Source organism: Pistacia vera, unplaced genomic scaffold, assembly GCF_008641045.1.
Source record: "Pistacia vera cultivar Batoury unplaced genomic scaffold, PisVer_v2 Contig1318, whole genome shotgun sequence".
Classification (NCBI taxonomy): Eukaryota; Viridiplantae; Streptophyta; class Magnoliopsida; order Sapindales; family Anacardiaceae; genus Pistacia; species Pistacia vera.
In genome coordinates, this window is record NW_022195378.1 from 85,775 (window position 1) to 91,107 (window position 5,333).

Consider the following 5,333-nt stretch of genomic DNA (forward strand, 5'->3'; position numbering starts at 1 on the left):
CCGGATGGTCCGGCCTGTGAGTTGTTTTTATGAAAAAACCGTCGAGGGTTCCAACTTCGAACTCTTGTTCTTTTTTAATTTGGTGGGTTAATGTATTGAGAGCAATTGAGAGAGGAAGAAAGTTTAAATCTTTCTCATATTATAATAAGTGCTTGCGAATGATAAAATCACTTTATTAATTAGATTGAATGGAGCTTCAAGTTTGCTTTAGGCCAAGGATCAGTTTTGTGAATATTTTTTACTGATATGAAAATTATGCAGATGATGAAACTGATTTCTTCCATTTCTGCTGCAAAAAATCCCAGATGCTTTTGTGGAACACTTGAATGGATTTCCAAAGAAGGTTGTGCTTCAAAATTCAATGGAAAATTTGTGGCTTGTATAGATGAATTATACTGATAGTGGGGTGTTTATTCTGAATGGTTGGCGAAAGTTTGTGAACATGGAGGAGGAAGAAGATGAAGATGACATTGTTGTTATTGATGTTAATGAGGATTCAGATGCTGAAAATGTTTTCTTATGAATTCCTTTGAAATCTGTCCACCTCTATCTTAAAACAGCTTCAATTTGCTAATGGAAGTAGATGGTTCTGTTGAGTTATGGTAAAGTGACAAGTGTTTTTGGATACATTTTATAATGTCATTTGTCAAATTCCGTGTCTCAAGTCTCTTTATCAATTGCTCGTAACTTGAAATCAATTACCTAATATCCTTAACAATAATATAACTTAAATTCCTATAAGTTGCACAATTACACAAATTTAACATTTACTAAAATGTGTTTGAATTTACACTTCACTTCTAGAGGTATTTTTGGTTGGTTTTTTTATTTACTTTTTAATTGTAAAACTGAAAAACACTTTTCATCAAAGCACTTCCCTCAAAATATGAATCAAGACTCAAAGCATGACTGGGTTTTCTCTATCTCCAAACAGAACTCAACCCACTAACCTCTAACAATAAGCCAACTCAACAATGCGGGCCCTCAGTTTTGTCTTTTGCCTGTCCAAACTGTAGAGATTTTCAGAAATATATATCTGCTCAAAGCACGAGAAAGTAGCCCATGTTATAATTAATTGTAATAAAATAAATCAAAAGAACCGATGCATGATCCATTTGTACTTGATCAAGCCATTTTTCATTGACAACAAATGTGGCATAAGTGTGGAAAGCCACGTGATCTATAACAACCCATTATTCCTTGGCTTAAAAGAACTCATCATTTTACTTCTTCAAGAAGCTAGCTCTACCTTTGCTTCTGCAGTTCAGCTCACAAACACGGAGAGAAAGAAATGGCGTCCAAAACAAACAACAAGGGAGTAGCTCATTTCTTCCAAGAGTTTCTTCCGAAGCATGGCTATGATGGTTTTGTAATCTCTTTAACTCTCTATTTTTTTTTTTCATTTATCTGGGTTCGTTTGTTTTGTGATACATTTTGTATGCATGCTGAAAAGTTTGGCTCTTTACTGTTTTAATGTTGATGGGTCGGGAAAATAAGTGGGAAAAGGGGATAAAGTTTTGAGCTTTACAAGTCTGAGCTTTTTTTTTTTTTTTTTTTTTTTTTTTTTTTTTTTTTTTTTCTGTGAATGTGATGAAATTTGGTTCTTTACTGTTGATTGGTTGCAAAATGACATTTTGTATCATTCTGAAAAGTTTGTGGCTTTACTGTTTTAATGTGATGGGTTGGGAAATAAGTGGGAAAAGTGTAAGTTTGAGCTTTACAAGTCTGAGCTTTTTTTTTTTTTTTTTTTTTTTTTTCTGTTAAATGTGATGAAATTTTGGTTCTTTACTATTGATTGGTTCCAAAATGAGTAGTAAAAGTAGATCAAAATGTTATCTTTATAGGCTCCGAGCTCTGTATCCTTTCAATGGAAGTTATTTATTGTATATGAAGTTTGTTTTGTTGATACCTTGAAGATGATCTCATATGATATTCACTTTAGAAAATGAAAAAATATTATTTGTTTCTCTGTTTAGTAATTTCAAGTGGGTTTAAGGGGTAGATCTAGGGGTTGAATAATGGATTTAATGGGTTGATTTTGGTTACAAATTGTTTAGTTTATGTATATTTGTAGAGCACTAAACTATAACAACTTACATTTTTAACATAAAGAAACACATATAACAATTTTCAATTATCTCCTAGGTGTTATGATTGATATTTTATGACTGACAAAACTACTAATTTGTTCTGTAGAAAATCCCAAATGCTTTTGTGAAGTACTTGAATGGATCCCTGAAGAAAGCTGTGCTTCGAAATCGAATGGGAAAGCGTTGGCATGTGGAGATGGCCGACACTGATAGTATGGTGTTATTTGCAAATGGCTGGCAGAAGTTTGTTGAAGATAATTATGTAGAGCCTGCAGATTCTTTAGTTTTTAGCTATCATGGTGATCATATATTCAATGTTCTGATTTTTGAGAAATGTGGATGCGAGAAGAGGGAAACTAGTCCTAATGTGAGCATTGACATAGAAGTGAAGATGGAGGAGAAAGAAGATGAGGATGACATTGTTGTTATCAATGTTGATGATGAGTGTGGTGCTGCAAATTATGAAGATTGTACTAAAGAAGAAGAAGGTGAGAAGGACGATACAGAAGAAGAAGAAGCAACAATTATCGCAAAGCGTAGAGGGAAGAAGATTCTTGGAATAAATGGTAAACATCTTACAATTGTATACTCTTCTTCATTTAAGAGAAAATGTTTGTGCCTGTTTGAAATTCATACAAACGGAATAACTATAACATATTGGTTAAATTTGATTCAGGAGGATCTAAGAGAAGGGCTGATATTAACCCTGGATTGCATGAAGGAGTTGGCGCAGTCAGTCATGATCAACCTCAAAACCCCTACTTCATGTGGAAAAACAAGGGGTACAGGAAGAATCACTTGGTAATGAGCTGTAAACCACAGTGTACATTATACATAAATATGATGATCATAATTTGATATTTTGATTTTTGGGAAATGTGGATGCAAGAAGAGAGAAACTCGCACTTATGTGAGCAACATGGAGGTGAAGATGGAAGAGAAAGAAGACACTGGTGAAAATGATGGTGATGAAGATTATATCAAAGAAGAAGAAGGTGAGGAGGAGGATACAAAATAAGAAGAAGAAGTCAAAAAGACTAGTGGAAACAATGGTAAACATCTGTTTTCTCTTCTTCGTCTAAGAGTTAATGTATGTGCCTGTTTGAATTTTATGCTAATGTGTGATGGTGTAACTATGACCTACTGGTTAAATTTGATTCAGGACGATCTAAGAGAAGGGCTTCTGTTAACGCTCGATTGCACGAAGGAGTTGAAGCGATCAGCTATGTTAAACCTCAAAACCCCTACTTCGTGTGCTAGGGGTGTAAGCGCCATTTGGTAATGATCTCTGCTCATCTGTAAACCATAGTTTACATGGTTTGGTTTGGCTTGAATTTACTAGGGTCAAACCATTTATGATATATTTGTTTATGGTAGAAATCTCTTTCTCATTCTGCAGAATGTTTCACCAAAATTCTTGAAAGATTTTGAAATTGAATTAGCCGAAAACATTTTCTTTCATGATGAATTGGAAGGATGGTCGAACAATGATTCATGGATGGGCAGATGTCTGCCGGTGGAACCATGTGAAGAAAGATGATGTCTGCATTTGTGAATTTCCGCAAACGGAGGGGAATGTGCAAGATATCATGAAGGTGCGTATCATCCGCAGCTCTGGTTCAAGGAGCTGAGCTGAAACCAAATCGGGACTAAACCATCATTGGCGAAAGTTTAGTAGACACACATTTATGCATCAAACTATGTTTATGTTTATGTTTATGTTTATACTTTGTTCTTATGAGGAAAAAGAATTTATTGACGATGAAGAAGCTTAGGGATATTTCTGTAGGTTAATTAAGGCTCAGCTAGTGTTACATTTTCAGACTATTTTCTTAGTTATATAATTTTTACTTTTTTTTTTTTTTGAAATCCTAGGCTTCCTTTATTAATTAAAAAATAGATTATGAATTTGTGTATAATGTTGTAGCATGAAATCATTTACTTTAATTTTATTTAATAGACTATAATCAACATTGAAACAAGTTTTACATTCACTTGAATGGCAAATGGGATTAGTTCTCTTGTGAATTTATATAATTGAAAATCTTTTGACATTGACGTTCTAATTTTTTAATGTACATATATGCAAATAAAAATATTACGTTTACAACTCAATCTCATAACTTTCTCTTGCAACCTTAACGTGATAGTAGATGTGACACTATTATGTCAATTGATGACTGTAACGCCCCATTTGAGATACATAGCCATTGTTTATGTTATGGCCTCAAGGTTTACTGAATTGCCCCTAAATGAGGTTGTATCTTATTCATGTTGTTTGGTTGGCCCTTGGTTGAGTTTATGTTTTGGGTTTGGTTAAGTGTTTACCCTGGAATTGATCAAGACTTAGCGGATTTTGGAGTTGCAGTCTTCACCGGGGCGAAGAATAATCTTCGCCGTGGTGACGTTGGCTTTGTGTATGGCGGTGTCGGTTCTGTAATTCTTCGCTGGGGCGACAGAGAATCCTTCGCCGCGGCGAAGGGCCGACTGAGTTTTGTTTGAGTTTCTAGAGAATTCTTTCCTAAGGGCAAAATGACCATTCTACCCCTAATTAGCAGGAAAAGTGGGGAGTAAAATGCAAGAAAATTTTATGGAGAATAGTGTAGAATGGGGGTGAGTTTGTAAAGAATTAAAGGATAAAGGTGAAATTTTCAAGAAAGAGTAGGGGCAAAATTGGAAAGAGTGTATATTATATGAGCTAATAAGAGTTTAGTTCTCTAAACCCCTTCATTTTCACCCTTTTCCACCGCATCTTCATCTCCCATTTTCTCTCAATTCCTCACTCAATCTTCCAAGGGATTTTTGAGAGTTTTGAGTTGAGATTTGACAAAGAATTGATCCTAAGCAAGAAGAGGTAAGAATCTCTACTCTAGATGTGAGTTTTATTTATGTAAGGGTTAAGTTCTTACTAAGTTTATGCTTAAGAAATAAGGGAAAGCTAAGGTCCAACAAGAGTAGAGAGTTTTAGTGAAGACTACTCAAGTATGAGATAAGTAAATCCAACTCAAGCTAAAGTTTAAGAAATCCTTGAGTAAAGATTTTCTTTATGCATGTATATATGATGCTTGTTGAGAAATTGAGTAGAGATGTATGTCTATTTGTTGAGAAATGGAGTTGAGATGAATATTCATGTTGTGTTTGTTGGATATTCTTCCTTTATGAGAAGTGTTGATGTGTGATGAGTTTGAGATGAAGTTGGAGGAGATTGAGTAAATTTTTGAGGAGTGTTCTTCTATGATATGA

General features: G+C 34.4%; 1 pseudogene; it reads left to right on the top strand.

The window, feature by feature from the left end:
- Positions 1-442: 442 nt before the first annotated feature.
- Positions 443-3,899, top strand: LOC116122122 (annotated as a pseudogene).
- Positions 3,900-5,333: the final 1,434 nt, after the last annotated feature.